Genomic DNA, 18,397 nt, shown 5'->3' with positions numbered 1-18,397 from the left:
TTATTAGTTCCTACTATGACATTAGTGCGCCAGCTATTTACTATTTGCTTTGTACATTTCTCGTACAAAGGAACATAGCATTGAGCCGGTTGTGCTGCCGATGCGTCTGCTTGTGGCTATCCTGAATCGCCGGGAGGGAAGCACATCGGCGGCGTAAATCGCACAGCCGACACCTGCGTCACGCACGCAAACGTTGGGAGCGCTCCTGCAAACGCTCCCAACGTTTGCACGAGAAACGTTGGGAGCGCTGCAATCGTGACGTGGCCCACCGTGGTTGCTCAGAGGCTATGGTGTTGGGCTGCTGAGCACGACGAGGTCGCGGCATCGAATCCCGGCCACGGCGGCCGCATTCCGATGGGGGCGAAAACACCGGTGTACTTTGATTTAGGTGCACCTTGAAGAACCCCAGGTGGTCGAAATTTCCGGAGTCCTCCACTACGGCGTGCCTCATAATCAGAAAGTGGTGTTGGCACGTTAAACCCCATATTTAATTTTTAATCAGGACGCGCAAGCGGGCATGTCGCGTGGTATTTCTTTTGTATTTTGCGGGTAATTGCGCTAAGCGGGAAAAACACTAATGCCTAATAGATAGAAAGCTAGAGACTGCCTAATGTGACGTTTTGCAAAGCGCTCTACAACTTTCCAATTGCAATTTTTGGCCCGACAAATTATGCAGCTAAGCAGACAACAAAAACAGTGCGCCTTAGTCCATACAAATACAGTCACAGCAAGACGCATGTGGTCGCGTCGCCTCACCGGCATATATTGAAACTGGCTAAAGTGAGCTGGGGCAGCCCGTATACGTGAACTTCCACCTAGAACTTCGCCGTGTACGTGAGCGCGCACTGCGGCCAAGGCGTCGAAGCCGATGCCACTAAAGCCCCTCCATACACGTTTCCGCCGACCAGGTGGCGCGTGGATGCAGGGATGCCACGGGCGACCCGAGCAAATTAGACGTTCGCTTGCCCCCCGTCCCCCCTGCGCGCATGCACCGCCCACGCGCACCCGCGGGCATCCACTCTGCCCACGCGTGGCGTGTTGCGCCGCGGCAACGACACCGTTACTGGGGTACTAAATCGCCAAACAGACGACACAAGAAGAGACGCGGTCCGTGTTGTGTCGTCTGTTTGGCGCTTTCGTACTTCGGTAACACGCACCAAGTAGCCCAACAAAAAGTTCTGCTGGAACGACACCGCTGGCGAGAGCACCGCGCAGTTCCAGGCGCAACACTCGCTACCGATGTCGATGCTTCGCCTTTCGGGCTAAACTGACGTCGTCGGACGGTTGGCGAATGCACCGTACACGCGTGGCATCGTCTCGCTAATGGGACCGCGAACGGCGCTTGCGCAACGGCGTTCCGGCGAGAAGCGCACCGGCCTGCGGACGGCCGTCGTCCTCCTCGCCTGCCCGGGTGATCTTCGTTCGGTCGTTTTTCTCTCGCGCGCACTTTTATCCGTTTTGTTTTGTTTTCTCTCACATTACCTGCACCGCTCCGCTTTTCTTTTCACTCGGCACGAAACTGGCACCGCACCGAGCTCACGTACACACACGCAGCGCGCGCTGCGATAAAAGAAATTTTCGCGGCAAACGCGGATTTTCCGCGTTCGTTGGTCGGCGAACGCGGAAAATCCGCGTTTGCCGGGAAAGAGGGAAAATTGTTCGCCGAAGGATTTGGAAGGTGAGAAAAACGAGCAAACAAAAGACGGGGCAGTGCGAACCCGCAGAAACAAATCGAACAAAGAAAGAAGGGACGGAGTAAACACTAGAAATTGGTGTCTGCACGTTGACGTGGAATTGGAGACCTTCGCGAAAAACAGCAAAGCCCGTATAAGCAATATGAAAAGGCAAAAAAAAAATGTGGGGGAAAAAAAAAAGAAGACTGAGCACGTATGTCACGCAGGATGCGGCGAAGGACCTCCGGTTGCGACGATGCCTTCGAGGCCGGAGAGACTGCGCCGCGAGTTCATTACTGGGCGTTTCGTGACGTGCGCCCTTAGCGAAGTCGGGTGAGAATTGCGCGCCGCCGTCGTCACCAATGTGCGCGCTGCACAGTCCGCATAGGACCTGGGGAAGTATTACTCGGCCCACCGATGCCGCCAGCTCGGGGCCGCGTACTTTCCCGAGGCATGCACGTCCCGACTTCACGCGAACGCAGAGAAAGAAGAACCCCGCTCCTCTGGCGGTGGGGAGGAGAAAGAACGAACGCGCGTGGCCATATGTGAATTACCATGCCCGATCATGCCACATTTATATTAACCTTTCGGTCGGTCGGTATAGATCTCGCAACATGTGACACAGAAAACCGGTATATGGGGGCTTACTTCTACTATAGTACCACACGGACCCTTTTAAAAAAATCGCCGGTAGCAGACAACGCAATTGCACTCCTCGTACTGGATTATTCTAAGTGGCCGATATCGTTCGCGCGTCAGATCAACATTCATAATCGACTAATTGACAAAAAAAAATTCAGTTAGCTGTCTAATTAACTGCCTTACAGCACGTATACGAATTCACGAATGGTTAGCGAACGAGTTTTCAAAGCCAGTATCCACTTCGAACGAATTTTGAGCATCCATGGGTTTCGAGATTCAGGTAAAAATACAATCGTGGATCCGAGACCTCAAAGAGGTTCGACGCAATGCGAATCGCACTTCTCTCGCATTCACCGCTACATCGCCACTGATTATTTTTTTTAACGAACCAGAAACACAAAGCAAGCCCAAGAATAACTGGTACGCCCACCTATTCCATTTCATCCCCCACTTTCGGAAACGACATCTCGATACTCATGTCATCCCGCCAATTCCACCAAAGTGGATACGCCTTGCGGACATACCGGCTGCAGTTCGTAAATTGCAATATTTGCCATAGAGTCCTTAATTTAAAAAGTTTGGTAGTTATTTTTTGTTAATTACTACATCGTGCATTTTTATTTTTCACGCAAGTAATCTTCGCCTCCTTGAGTAACGCAGCTCAACGACTGGAATCATGCTATCTGCCAGTTCAATTTAAAAATTTTTGTATAGTCTAAAAAATTTATATATATATATATATATATATATATATATAGCACTCTGCCCAATTCGCCGGAGCTCCTCGCTCAATGCACGCTCTGGCGCCACTCCGTTCCCTACTCTCTCTCCACGCTCTCTGCTATTGGCGGCGAGGAGTTACGGAGTCGCCATCTATCGGAAGCGCCTCGCTGGCGTAGTATGAGGGATCACGTGGCACGCTCCTCATAGGTTTTGCTGTCAGCGCTCACTGAAAACACCATGCGCGAGCTCTCCCGGGCATTTCTGTAAGTGCTTTCGAAACGAGAGGTGTTTTTTACTGTCTAAACAAAAATCTTGGGCAAACTGAAAGCACAGAATCGTTTACAGCCGCTATCTCTTTACCGAATACGTACAGTGAACGCCACTGCGCCCGGTCACCGCGATGGAGCCTCCCGAACCGGCTTCTTGCGTGAAAGGTAGGTAAACGCTGAGAGCAAACTATGTGAAATATGTTCTTATAGTGTTTTTATAACTAAATGGAGCGTAATAGAACGAAGCCTCAATGCAGCGATCGCACAGATTCGCAGCGACCGACTGCGCGTCTGCATGCTTGTCCGCGATACTGTTTCGCTTTCACCGCGCGCGCGTTTTCGCGCCGTGCCGTGAGCTTAAGGCCGCAGAATATGAGCATTTGACAGTATACAAGCAACCATTGTTGCGTGGGCGCTATCAGAGCTATTCAAAAATAATTTCGTTGTAGAGGCTTCGACGCCTACGGGGAGGGGACTGTGATGTGCCGTCGGGACGATTCAATGTTTTTTTTAGAGCGCAGCTCTTTGGCGTCCGTTCCTGGGTTTCGCGTCGGCGTTGTCGTCGGCCTCGTAACCAGCTCCGCCCCCCTTTCATCCCCCCAGCGCTAGCAGCGACCGACTGATACCGCTGGATGCCGCTGACGCCGCTAGAGATTCAAGATAACGTGACTGCATAGAACACCGTCGCCGCCATGCAGAAAGAGGACGAAAGGGACCCCCCCCCCCCCCTGTTCTTGTGTGGCGGATAGGGGTTGAGTCACTATCGGCGTCAGCGGCATCAGTCAGTCGCTGCTATCTCTTCCCGCCTCCCTTTATCGTGTTGTCCGCTTGCTGCGCGCGCTTCTGCCCCCATCGTTTGCCGCTGGGTGTACACGCCGCCCCCCTCCCCCCTCTTCCTGCGAGTCTCGGGTTGTGGGAGAATGCGGGAGAACATCCCGTTCCTCTCGCTCGTAACGCGTCCCACGGCTGTGACAACCTCGCGAGGCACTTGTATAGATCTCGTCTTTGAGAATCAAGCATTGGTGTACCAAGTCGAACATATATCAGCCTATTTCTCCGACCACAAAGCTTCCTTCATGACTGTCAAGAAATGTTAGTGGAGTCTTTGTTAAAGGAATACGCGTGAAAAATAAAAAAAAATTCTGTGATAGCGCATACATGTGTTGCTCGATTTCTTTGCCTCAATCTATCGAAAAGGTGAAACAGCTTATTTGCTGCGCTCAAATTTCGCATTAGGAAGTAACGTAATCGTCGGTAATTTTTTCTTCTAAATTCTTGGACGTTTCAATATTATTTCTCGAGTTACGCCGCACTGTATGTTTATCGGTATTCTCAGCGTGCGATTTCCCGCTGCTTCTTTTTTTGTAATCCAGTGCATTAATCCATAATGCCATGCTTTTTTTAATGTGCTTCTTACCGCTCCCTTTCCACTCCAGTGAACTTGCCAGTATCTATAGCATCGACAAGTTCAGAGACCAAACCGTCATGTTATTAGTTACCAAGTCATGTGTTACCAAACCGTCAGCGGACTCGGGCGAGCGTCTCAGTGCGCGTTTTCCGAACATCGCAGACCCGGCGCCGTAGCAGAAATCTTCCTCGCGTCTGTGTTTGCTGCATACCCGAGTTGTAGCCGATGACTGTTTGCCGGTTTTATGTTTCGCGAGCCAAGCTTCACGCAGCTTCTTGTCCTGCGGCTACGTGTGAATAAGGCTGACACCGGGCTCCGTTGCGTCAGTCCGGCACTGCGGCACCGAGCAGTAGCCTACCATGTTGCGCGCCTTCAAAGGCAGCCACTACCTATTGTAGTGCTTTCAAGTGTTGTAAAGGAGACACTCGAAGCGGGAAAATTTCGCCACTAAATGAGGACCGCAGCGTACGAGGGAATTTAAACTCGTTTTCAGCTCGCTTCGGCGCTCCCGAAGCAGCCGACGCGACCGCTATGTCCACGTGATCCCTAATTGCACGTCACGCCGACGGTGGCGCCAGCTTTTCCAGTGGTGGAGCTCGAGGCCAATATTGATGCTCTCTCTGTGAAAGGCGGTTGGAATGCTGGTGGCGCAAAGGCATAATGCGTAAAGACAATGAAGAGAAGGTTTATTGACTAATCGATGGATTGCGGACGAGGGGCGTTCTACACAGGGGCTCTCTCACATTCCGTACGGTGCGGGATATTCCGGATTAATACATGGACCATCGGCGATTCTGTAACACGCACCCAAAGGAGCTGCATACGCGGCCGCTTTTTGCTACAGGGCGCCTCGAGGGAGAGCGGCCTCGAACAGAAGCCGCGACCACCTCGAGGGAAACACCACCTCTTACGCTTAACGCTTCGTATTTAAGGATCCCGGGCCGAATTCGACGAGTTTTTTGTTCGCAATTGCCAGTTACCATCGGCCGACCGTGTTCGCTAACGATATGTGCTCTTACATAATTTTCAGACGTTTCTTTTTTTCCTTTTTTTTGTGCGTGTGTGTGTGAAATGCGGATCCCGATGCAACGAATTACCTCGAGCGTTAAACGCCGAGCCAGGGCGTATGGCAGAAAAATTAAAGGAAGCGGACTCGCTGGCACGAGACAGCGCCGCGTTGCACTGTCGATGCGTTATTACAGATCGGCGCGTCGACCGAACACGTGACACACATGCGGTATCGGTTGCCATATACCTCTGCGACTGTATAGAACGTGTAGCGGGGAGTGCAACAAACGGCGCAGGCAGCAGGACTACGACGACGCAACAAACGGACGCACGAGGCTACGCAATACGAAGGACTTTCAAGCTTAGCGCATTCCGGACCAAAGGTACGCACCGGCACACATGCGTAGGCTCGGCCTTAGACTTAGCTCTCGCGTCACTTCCATCGCCGCACCCTCTGGCAACCCCCCCCCCCCTCCCCACCTCTCGCCGAGTTTAATGATACTCGGACGCCTGCAGCTGCATCGATTAGGCATCGCGTACTCGCGTCACATGCTTCGTTTCACCGCCAGCGAGAAGAGGAAGGAGACATTGGCGATTCGGTAACCGGGCAATGTCATGCAATCTCCGTCGCTGCACCGGCGCCGAGACTGCGCGCGCGTTCCTCCTCCTTCAGCTCCGCCGGTTCTCGCGATCATTCTGGTCCACTCCGTCGTGCGCCAACGGGCGATAGCCCCTCTTCGCCCTCCCCGCCGCGTAGAGGTGGGAGGGCAACGCGCAAGGAGGAGCTGCAGTGATGGTGCGCGCAGAGAGATCCGGGTAGCGCACCGCCAAGTACAAGTGCACCGTCCGACGGCATCCTGGTTCCCCTCTCGTCTCGCCATTTATTATTATTGCCTTCTCCCCTTATCGCTCCTTCTTGCGCCGCAGCCGCTCCCGCTGCTTTTTCCAACAGCGCCGGTGCCCGTGGCAGGCTCTCTCCCCTCCCCACCTGTCCAGTTCTCTCTCTCTCTTTTCTTTTTTCATTGTTATTGTTGTTTCTCGCGCGCACCTCCTCCTTGAGTATGCGAGACCCGTGCGTTCCTGCGCCGCATCCGGTCGGCGTGCCTCCCCGATTCCTTGTTCTTCGTCCGATGCCGGACACGCGAGCGATCCCCGACCCGGTCTCGGTACAAAAACAGCTGCGGCGATGCCCAGGGCCGCCGCTGATCATCGCCGCCGATTTGTCTGCGACCGACACGGCACGACGACGGGACGGTCCCAGTGGCAGCGGATCCCTTTTTTTTTTTTTTCCCCCGCCGATTTCGCTTTCGTTCCCAGAGATCGCGAATGTGGCAGGTATATGCGCTGTTCCGTGTTCTGCACCAAATAACACAGGGTGCTGCACTGATGACTTGTGATCGGCACATTTGCACATCTGCTGTCAGACCGTGAGGCTTGGCTGGGCTCAGCAGCCAATACAGATGCGGCATCGTGGAAAATATGGCTCAGGAGTAACACAGATATTTTAATAAAGTTTTAACTGCCGATTTTGGAGGCAATATTGCATTTTGCAAAATTGAAACCCGACAGTCACATGTTGCTCAACAACAACAACTTGAAATCAACAAAAACAGAAATCATCGTAGGGCACTACGGCGTGCAGTATTTTGCCTGCCACCAGCCCCGAACCCCAACGAAAATTACACCGCGTGTCGGTGACGCTGATCTCTCCGCCATAACATAAAACGCCACCTGCTTCGCGGGCGACAATGGTATGACATTACGAGTTCTCGTCGTCCTGATCCATAAAGTCTTTCTTTATTCGCTGCTACTGGCAAACGTGATTATCGGAGCTGCGGTACCGCCGCAAGTTTGAGAACGGAACAGAACACGCTCCGCGTCGATTCCCGGCGTCACCATGCAAAAAAAGAGAAGGCCGCGACAGAGCCGGAGAAAGCATGTGCTACTGTCGGTCTGCAGTCGCACGGAGAGGATACCGAGAGCGACGTCATTGGTGCACCATTTCATATTTCCTTCGGTACTGGGCCGCCCGCAGTGCCAAAGTACTGCAGGCTCGGGCAACCAAGAGGATTTTGTTTAGAGAAGTTCTTGTTTAGTTAATATGACTTTGGATCCTCAATTCCCGAATTGCAATGTTTGTTCTTTAATTCCTAATTAAACAGTTATTTAATATATATTATTTTAGGATAGCGTGGACTGTAAGGAAGAGGGACCCATGAGCCACATCGCTAGACCGCGTGTTTAGCGACGCCCGAGCAGGAGCGCACCGCACTTGAAACGTTCCGCTAACAGTTTAGCGACCACTTAGCGAATTAAATTTTGTAGCCGCACATTCGTTCAGTTATTACGTCGGATATTGATAAAGCTGCAGCCGACAATTCTGCGACATTACACATCTGGTACATTCGGGCACATGAGCTCAGCCTGCTGGTTACCAGAGCATTCTTTACCATTTACGCCCAGTCAAGCCGGTGGAAAGAGCGGGTTCTTCAGACATATATGACACCCCCCCCCCCCCCGTTACTACGCCACTGGTAGAGAGGCTGCCGCCGCCGCGAATGCGCGAAGGCGAGCGTCATATGGTCGTGGTGCAATGATCGAAGATAGAGATCTCGGGGCTTCCTGGCGTGTTTCTTTTTTTTTTTTTTTCCCGCACGGCCGCCGCCGCGGATGGATGGATGCCATGAGCGTGCCCCATGAAACGCGGTGGTGGGTTGCGCCACCAAGCTTGTTGTGGTCGGCCGTTCACCCCGCGACAACCGCCAGTGACGGATACCGCGATTATGGGGAACGGGCCGACGGCCTCGTCAGAATTGTTCTCACAGGGGATGATTTGTGGTAACCAGTGGAGTACCTCTGTCAGGAGATGTTTGGGCAATTAGCGAGGCGACGGTCCTTCACCTGTCATCCGCCCAAACTGGCGTATCCACGCCTGAGACGGGGTCAGTGTGCTACCACCCATCCCCTGTTTGTGCCCAATGATGTTCGTGTCTTTCCGACAAAGCTCCCTTCGGAGGGAAAGGGCAGCAGACCTCCCGATTTGTGGGACCTGATGTGATCCGTCTCCTGACGCCGGATTGGGGGAGGCGACTGAACAATGAGCATGCAGGGGGTAAAAACAGCGACGGACGCCTCGAGTGATCGACTGCTACTACTTCTTCATGAACTTATTTTGCTGTACTTCTTTCAATCTCTTAGAAATATGTAATATAATCTTGTGTGTAAAACGTCTTGGACATCGGGCCCAACCCCACGTTCACTTACTCCTCCACGACGAAAGAACATACCACGTATTCGGACTCCGAGTCGCAACAAACTCTTGTTCTTATTTTGCCTAATGCCTTACCTATCTTAGTGAAACACACACACGCAATAATTCACAGCATCAAACTTTCTGAACCACTACAGGGAACTTTGCTTTTGTACAGCTGCTCCCTACTTTTCTGCCACCAAACCTCCAATCGCCTCTTAGTGCGGACATGTTTACTTTCACCCTGCAGCGACATGCTTTTATCTTGCCGCTGCTGCGAGCAGCACGCGAGGAGGCAGGAGAGAAGTTCTGCGCCTGCCAATTTTTTGAACGCCGTCACGTGGTATTTCTCGCGCCCTTTTCTATATTTTTTTTCTTATTTTCCGCGTCTCGGCGCACTCGCCACCATGGAAGTTGGCCGTCGAGTTTCCACGGCGAGGCTTTCGCAGGGGATTTCGGATATTTTGGCTAAGTTGCGTGGCTAACCGCGTCATTGAAGAACTCCGCTTTTGCTTTGTTTTAGGTTTTAGGGATTGATTTTGAGAGTACTGGAGGTGTAAACGTGTACGTACGGAGCTTTTCTGCCTTGTTAACGGGTTACGGAGCTCAGGCATGGGTAAGCTTATGCACGGGTGCTATTCACGGTGCTCGTTCAGATTTATTTTCCTGGTCGTGCTATCGTCAACAGGCGTATGAAGTTATGGAGTTACAGGCGTATGAAGTTATCTAGAACGCTATATATGACAGAACACAGCCTATTGGCTGTGTTCTGTCATATATAGCGTTCTAGAAACGTAAAACTCGTTCTTGTTGTACTACTGAGTGTGCGTAGCTTTGTGAGTCCATGCTTTTGTTAGGCGCTGCAAATATATTTTGCGAGGGCAAGCTGTTCACTATACCAGTGTAATCGATTTTGCCTATTGTGAGTAGGCTTTCTCCGCAGGATGAAGTGGCGCACTAGTTTGTTAGCTCAGATTCACTTGGAACTGCGTAAAGGGGGACGTGCTCATCGATGGAAACCACTTCTATGTGTAACTTTCGTCCTTGCATACGCTTTGTTTAGAAATGAAGTACAGGTTCCATTGTGATGTTTGCGCTTGAGAGCCAACGGCGCCAGTGTGTCATAAAAGCGTAGGACCAGTTTCACTGCATGCAGAGATGCTGGCGTCATGACGAAACGAAGAGAATATTAGAGATGCTCCGCGTTGATCGCGCACGTATCTACATGACGCTCACGTTATTCAGGCGAATTTGTCACGCGCCTTGCGTTCGGTCAGCATGGGACTGAGATGATTAAGTTACGAAGCTGCACAAGCTGGACACACAGCAGTCGATTGGGTTCACGCAAGTACACACGTACGCACTTCGAGCAGCGCAAACGCATGCGAGTTGTTGAATCGGCAGCTACGCAGTGCTTGCTGCACACACGCGAGCGCCTTTGGCGTGTACCGGCGAAACCTTCGTCGCAGCCCTTTCACGCCCGGGCAAGTGTCTTTAGGAAGCCAAATAAAGAATCTGATCAATGCAATAGAAGCAACTCGCGAAGCGCCTTGATCTGTGCAAGTCGTGACAGTGTTTTTGCCTACGAGTACAATTCATGGCCGTGGACGAGACAACACTCGAATAAAGCCCTGACACGTGTATAAACATCACATTACGTGCACATTATTGGCGAGACAAAGAATTCTGATTTTCGTGCTAGTACTCGACACTACGAGCAATTTCTTCACCAGACTAGCCTCAAAAGCCTTCTTCTAAACTTGAAGCAGGCAGCCAACCCGAACCCACAAAACAAGCGCGCAGATACGCACCGAAAGAGCACAAAAAAACATTTGCTTCTGCCAGCTTCATAGCGTTCCATCATCGATCCTAGCACAGCACAGAGTAATAAAGCCTTAAATACGGCCTAAATAAAGCCTTAAATTCATGCGCAAACACCCAACAACAATTTTTAATGTTTCACCTCGTGTAACTCTATGGGCGGCTGCCGAGCGAACGACCAAATTGAGAGAAAGAGTGAGCTGTGAGAAGGCCAGGCAGGAGAAGGAGAGGCCGGGCAAGAAGGAATGTCGCCACCTTTCAGTTTTATTCACGGACCTTACTGGATGTGTGAGCGGCGCGCACTCTCATAACTTAGCCGTCACGCATTTTACGCCGACCTGTCAGAGAGCGAGCTCCACCGCCGCAATCCCGTAGATCACGAGACGCCCCGTATGGTACTTTGCTCCCCGCAAGAGACCCTTGAGTAAACACGAGGAAAGACTCATCGCACCGATGCCCTGCCATAGTTCGTGGGACTGTGAGAAGAGACCCACGAGTAGACACGGGGGTTCGAGCGAGGCGAGAGAGGAGAGCCGGAGGTCAGCCGAGCACGAGAGACGGCAAGGGGAGACGCACGAGAGACGCGGCCGAGGAAGGCAGCAACACGCTTCACGCCGACGCTCTGCAGATAATAAACAGTTTGCATTTGAGAAAGAATCCAGCCTTTTTTTCATTTTGCTGTCAGATGGATGGATTGATTGATGGATGGATGTTATGAGCGTCCCCTTTGGAACGGGGCGGCGGGTTGTGCCACCAAGCTTTTATTTTATTACCTAATGTCCTACACATGTTAACAAAGAAAAACCCACGGTGAATTCATATAACCAAAGTTTCTGAACCCTCATTGCGAACTTTGCTTTTGTACGCCTCCGATGTTTGTCGCTTCCTTACTTCCACCAATCTTCCAATCGCCTCTTACTAATCTCTACTGCGGACATGTTTACTTTCCTCCTGCTCTCGCTGAGCCCAAGCCCTATTACTTTCCTACTTTTCCTCCTACTTTCATTGCAGCGCCAACTGGTGGCGTTGCAAGGAACCCAGCGGCGGTGATGTCGCGCGCGCCCTCCGCTGTGATTGGCTGGCCTATTCGGCGACAAAACAGCCACGCAGCTCCCACGGTCACGCAAACACGGCGATGTTCGCAAAGAAAAGATTCGCTTTTAAAAGCACCCACACGTTTCACTACACAATTTTTCAATTGATAACTTCACTCTCGGAGCAGCCTCGCCCTCGCAGAGTTCAGGAACGTGCTACCTCACTTGCTTACTCCTGCAAGAGCTTGATGAGGCTTACAGTATTAAATTTAATGAATACAATAAATATTGAATACTTTCGTGTCGCTTTTTTTTCTTTGTTGTCTTTCTTTCTCCTTTATTTAGTGCACTTTTTTTTTAGACAGCCTGCTTTGATGAATAGCGCAGTTTCCAGCTCCGTGATGGGTAAGCGGAAGGAACACCCCTGCGCTCATGGTGTGTTGTGTATTCCTTTCGCTAGTCCTCGTTTTTGCTTTTCTTCTCACGCAGTTTTAATGTTCCTTCGTAGCAAACTGTTCGACAATTACACGAATTCAGGCTCGGATTCTGAATGGCAACTAGCAGTAAATGTACGCTTACTCTAAGTAAACAAGCACGGCGTCGCGCGCCCAAAGGCCCACACGAAGAGGGCTCACAAGCCGATGACCGCCAACGCCGGCGAGATGAACAGCGCTGCCAGCTTCTCCCAAAGCGAACGTTCCGTGCTGCCGCTTCCTTGCGATTTCAACAGGGAGCGTCTAGAAAAACTCGGCCGATCACACGTGCCCGCGAGAAGACAGCGTGCACCGAGGCACCACCCTTTTCGGGTGGCCCTCGCGTGCTCGTACTTCGACGCGGTCACGACTCCGTCCAGGGCCCTGCCGGAAACCGCGCCGGAGCACGTGACCTGCAGCACACGACGCGCCGACGCACCCGGGACGTCACGGCGGCGCCGACAACGCGAACCTGCGCCGCGCTACATACGGTGCACTTACTATCGAAATAAATAAATAGCGGTTGCCTTTAGTTACGCGCTTAAAGAATGTGGCCTTCTCACAACAGTGAACGAATCCGAATGACTGGAAGCGAAATTAACGGCGACTGATTTTTCGCGGTTTAATGGCCCAAAAGCAGTAGGACTCGAACAGATTCTGACCACCCGGATATCTTGAGCGCACACCTTAACTACGCTATGCACGAGCGATTCCCGGTAGCGGCACGCTACCGCCGCGATCGGGAATCGAACCCGGGACCTGTACAGCGCATGCACGGAGCCACGGCGGGAAGATTTACACTGCAATGCGCGGGCTTCTCGAACGAAAAATGAGCAACCGCTGTGTGCGGCGCGCATTCCAACCGGCGGCGATACTTTCCGGAAGTGGCCGATGTGCCGGCGCAATCCATAAGGCACGCGCGGCGTGGAGAAGGCCAGTTTTGAGGAAACACCGCCGCGGAGAAAGCATGGCCCCGGCCGAGTGTGTCTCCGCAATGTTTCCAGCGGAGGAAGCCAGCCGCGTGACATGTGCGGACAGTGCACGCGAAGCGTTCTCATGAAACGGCGGATAACGAGGGGAACGCCGTTCTGGCGCTCCGGGGATGGACGACAGAGTGACTTCACGCTCTCGTCGGACTTGTAATCGAGCCCGTGCGGACGCTATGTAATGTAGTGCACTTACTACGGACGCCGAAGCCACGTACACTGAAAGCGAGCACGTCCTCGTAATAGAACTTGGAAACTGTCTCACGAGACTTCCGAATAGCAGTCCGAAACGGCCGCCCGAATGAGCGATTATTCCCCTCGAGCGAACCGGGCCACGCGCGGCGATTCCCGGAACGGGCACCGCGGTGCCGATATTACGTCCGACGTGGTGGTGGCGAGCGCGCCGTTCTCGCGATGACCGCACGAACAACGGTGTGAACAGCGCAGAGGGCTACACCCGCGGCTACGTGACGAGTGTTTTGCAGCTATGTGTGTGTGTGCGCCACGCGTGAAGTGCACCGTTGCGTGGCATGGCAAAAACCGACTGCGGCTTATCGAGGAAAAGCCCCACGCACACCGCCACAAGCATCGGCGGCGAGGCGACGCTGTCATCGCGATCCACCTGCGGACGCGTGCGGCGAAGGATCGCGGGTCTGGCGTCGCGCCAGCTCGCCCGACGCCCCGCATTTTGTTTTTGTCTCCGGTCTCGTGCAGCGTCTTCCCGACGCCCGCCGCCGGCTTCCGAGAAAGGAACGCGAGAGGGCGGAGGCGGGAGAGCGACGGAGAAACAGAAAGGATGAGAAACGAGCGGGTGGGCCCGCACGAGCAGCAGCCACTGCTACGTGACGTCACCACCAGTGGGTGGCGATGGGGTTCCAGCTGGCAGTGCCGCAAGGCAGCCACGAGTCATCAGCCCGCGCGACTACGGGAACGACGACGGCCGAGCGCGACCTTGCCTCTTCGATCGGCGGAAAGACCGGCTACCTCGGGCTCGAGACGGATGCCAAACTTGGCGCGTGCTTGGTTCGCTCGAGCGTTTGTCGCCAAAGGCGCGACCAGATGGCCATTGTCCGAGTGCCCGCAACCGGGCGTGGCCGTTCCGTTCGCAAACCCCACCCCCGCAGGAAAGGGAGGCATTCGGAGTACCCACGTACTACACGTATGCGCTCAGAAAGGTGTCCGAAAAAAATCTCCTTATCTCTCTCTCTTTGTTCTTTTCGCAGTTTTCTTCGATATTTGCGAGATAGCCAGCATCGTAGTCACGAAAGTTCCCATATCTGCCAGCTAATAAATAAGCAAAAACAAGAAAAGGGGACCTTTCCCCCGGCTCGCAATGCATCGGGTTGCGAACGTCGGTCGGCTCTGGCTTCTAGCGCCACCGCGGACGAGTAGCTTGACACCGCGGTTTGCACGCGACGCGCCAAGATGCGAGGGCGAACTCCCTTCCCCTCAGCTAGGACTCCGTAGAAATCGAGCACACAGCGCGACCATCAAACCGGAACTCCCCCCCCGGTCGACGGTGGGACGGCAACGGCGTGACGCACGCGCACAGGGATATCCCGGCGCACGGCGACGAGCAGGCGGCGTGTCTCGCTGGGAAAGCCCGCTTCTCAGGAAGGATTCGCACACCACGCGCTCGCCCGGTTTCTTTTCTTTTTTTTTTAACATACCTTTCGATTTCCCCCGACACTCTGGGACCTTCGCCCATTCTTGAGCTCCACGCACGATTGCCCATCCGCCACGTTTTGTTTGTTTCTTTTTTCTATTTCTTTTTACGTCTTTTACGTCACACACGACCTTCGCCGATTTCCTCGCGACTATTTCGACTTCGTGGTCCCGTCTTCACGCGCATTACCAATTTCCTCCTCATAGCAGCTAATTGTCCATACATTTCCTTTTTCGTCGCTTGCTTCTATTTCTTCTTCCTTATTATTTTTCTTTTGAAACTCCGTTCTTCGCAGTGCGTAAAGCATTGCACCATTCTGTTTCTTCGATACTTCCAAGGTCATAGCATTACCGCTCTATGCAGTAACCGAGATACCGCACGCAGCCCACTGCCCATGGCTTCATTTACGTCGCGTGCGCTGTTGGGCGTAGGCGGTGACGGTGGAATGCTACCGCCATGCTGACAAAATGGCTGATGCCTGGGGACAAGAGCTCCGCTTATTCAGCAGTTTACCATTCGGTAACCAGACAATGTGGGTATTCATGACAACATGAGGATGAGGATAATAATAATAATAATAACGCAAGCAACAGCAATCGTACACGTTTGAAACTGCTACCCGGTCATTCCTGCATGCTTTCCAAGTGACAAGTACACTGTTGCCGAGTAAGCATAGCCCTGCCTACTTCTGCCACGAGGGACGCCGAAGAACATGGTCGTAAGCTTGTCGAGGACACAGGGGAGAACAACGAACGCGTAACGTACATGCGCGCAAGAAGGAATCACGCCGGCAACGGGGTGGCTCCGACTCCGCGAGCCGCTCGTTGAAAGCATCAAAAACAGGGAGACGAAGTCACACCGGACTGACCGATTTCAGTGGGCGATCGAATAATAATTTCACCGTCAAACGAGGCTCCTCGGTTACACGACGCAGTGGCGCGCTCGGGATTAGTTTTGACAGCCCGCGCGTTTGCCTGCCCTCGAAGATTAGGTGGAGCGACGAAGTTGTTACACTTGCAGGCACAATTTGGAAATCGCCTAGCGGAAGACGGGGGTAATTTGACATCGCCGGGAGACGCCTTCGTCCGTCGGCGGACATAAAGACGGGCTGTTGAGGACGACGAAGTTTCTTTGACGGGCACCTGAAGTAGGGGAATTCCTGGTGCGGGGAATCGCACACGCGACTTTGCTCTCGAGCAACGTAGCGCCACGGCAGTTCAGCCCCCACTTCCGCCTCGCCGCACGCAACCTTCGAAGCGCGCTTCAAAGCGAGCGCGAAAGACGAGCGCGGGGCCGGACCGAGGTCGCGATCGAGGCGGGCGCGGAAACGGCCGCGATCGTCCTCGGAACGCGGTCGAGAGGCCGTTCACGACTACGCGCACACACTACGCGAGCAACGGGCCACGCAGGGAAACGTCCCGCCCGAACGGGAATCGGGCCCGACCCGACCGCGTGCGGTGCGGGACACGCGCCGAGAGACGACGTCAAACGTCGGGCGCCCTATTCGCGCGACGGACGACGTTACCGCACGGTTGCGGAGCGAGTCAACGCGCACGGATAAACGAAGCGCGACGCCAGGTGCGACGAGAGAAGGTCGCTCGCGTCGTCGCGGTGTCTTTGGCGTAGAGACGGATGCGCACCGACCGTGGGAGCTCATCTGGACAGCGCGAAATGACGGGAACGCGACTGTAGAGGCCTCGCAACCGGCCACGGGGCGCATCTCATTCGTTGCCCCTTCGTTTATTCCCGCGCCGACACGCGGCGAACCGAGACCAACCGCGCCTAATCACCTTTCCTCCGAGAGCCACCGTCACGGCGGAGAAAGGAACCGTCGCACGACCGAGTGCCGCCTATACAATGCTCCACCCGTTGCTTGACCCTGCAGTGCAGGGTATAGTGGCCATCGGGTAGAGAAGATGATGATGCTGCAGCGATAGCCAACTGATATTGCTTCGGGCGCTCTTTTTGCTACACTTTCTGCCCTTCGATCCACTACTTTCGGGTTATCGTGCTCTTTATACCTTCGCGCATCGCGCGCCCATACAATGCGAACATACGCGCTGTCTTCGATAGCTAATCGGGCCCGCCGTATGCGTGCCGCCGTGACATTTGCCGCGATGCCAGCGCGCTCTACACAGTGACCACGCGGATGCACTGTTACAGCCCTGCGATATTGCACACAGTCACTGCAACGTGAGAATTCATGTGGACGACGAGTCCCGGCAGCCGTTGCACCGGTGACCGGCACATTGGAGGGTCACGGCTGCGCAGCTTCATGCAGCTTAAACGGGAATAAATAGTACGTAGGCTGGTCATCGACACAAGCAATGTTGCCACCTAAGCGATAGTTCCCAAATGTTGAATGTCATATTCTGCATACTCGAATGAACGTTTTCGCTTCTCCTCTCGCCCGGCGAGTCACGCAACAGTCACACACCCCGACTCCCCAACTCCTTCAATTATTTGATACGAAAGGCAGGAATGCATTGTGCAAGGAAAGAACGCGCTGTGCACGATTAGCCCGTGCCGCGTGCTATACCGACTCCGGTTGTGTCTTCTATAGACACCGGTTCGTTTCGTTCCCGTATACGGCTTAAAAGCTGTTCGAACAGGTGCATCACGATCTCTTGTTTACGAACACCCCACCCTCGTTAATCGGCGGCACGAAGCTCCTCTATACGAAAACATCGCCTTCTCGTTCTCCACGAGGACGCCCGCAGCTGTCGACAGTACGAACCTATAGGCTCGCGGGGGCGCGAGCTTCGTTGTTATGAAGGTTTACCGAGCGATAAGGAAGCCGGGGGTCTCTTTTCCAAAGCTTCGGGCATCGGCAAGCGAGCCGAGAGAAGGCGAAGAACAGAACGCTCGCACGACCCCCGTCGTCGCTTGCGACCGGCTCCAGTACGTATGGCACCTTTGTCGTGTGTAGCCACGTTCTGGGGAAGGCTGCGGCGCGTCAGCGACACTGGGGCAGCTGATCGGAAGCGGCGATCCCTGGAACTACGATGGCTAATCTTTAGCGAGATTACAGCAAGCCAGTTTTCTACCTTCGGAGGGACGTTGAAGAGGAGCGTCGGACATTAGTCTCGCGACCTCTCAACTTTTGCCCGTGTGGCACATCATCGTCGGCCGCGAGCGACCCGCCTGCCTACACGAGCAAGGCCTCCGATATGCGCACGGCAGAATGGCGCGGACGCAATCACGGAGGCCACGGACGTGAACAGGGCGCGATGCGCCGGACAACGTACCAGGAGCCGACCGGTCGGGCCTTCCACTGCGTTTTGCAACGCGGCCGTCAAACGACGCGCGCGCCCGCGTGCGTCAGGGCGGGTGGCGAAACACGCCTCCAAAATGGGAGCGCGTGTCGGCGCAGTGCGGCGTTTCCGGTCACGCACTGTTGCGACAGTGCGGCCGCTCCAGTGGCGGCCTCGAGATCGACGAGCA

At 53.8% G+C, this 18,397-nt stretch overlaps 1 protein-coding gene across 3 annotated transcripts in view; it reads right to left on the bottom strand.

The window, feature by feature from the left end:
- The window catches only part of LOC135908078 (probable ribonuclease ZC3H12D), a 151,171-nt gene that overhangs the window by 29,400 nt on the left and 103,374 nt on the right, over nt 1–18,397 (bottom strand). The gene's annotated exons all lie outside the window — the stretch shown is intronic.

The sequence above is a fragment of the Dermacentor albipictus genome, chromosome 5 (genome assembly GCF_038994185.2).
Source record: "Dermacentor albipictus isolate Rhodes 1998 colony chromosome 5, USDA_Dalb.pri_finalv2, whole genome shotgun sequence".
Classification (NCBI taxonomy): Eukaryota; Metazoa; Arthropoda; class Arachnida; order Ixodida; family Ixodidae; genus Dermacentor; species Dermacentor albipictus.
Note: the sequence above shows the minus strand (reverse complement) of the source record. Positions and strands in the feature narration are given on the sequence as shown.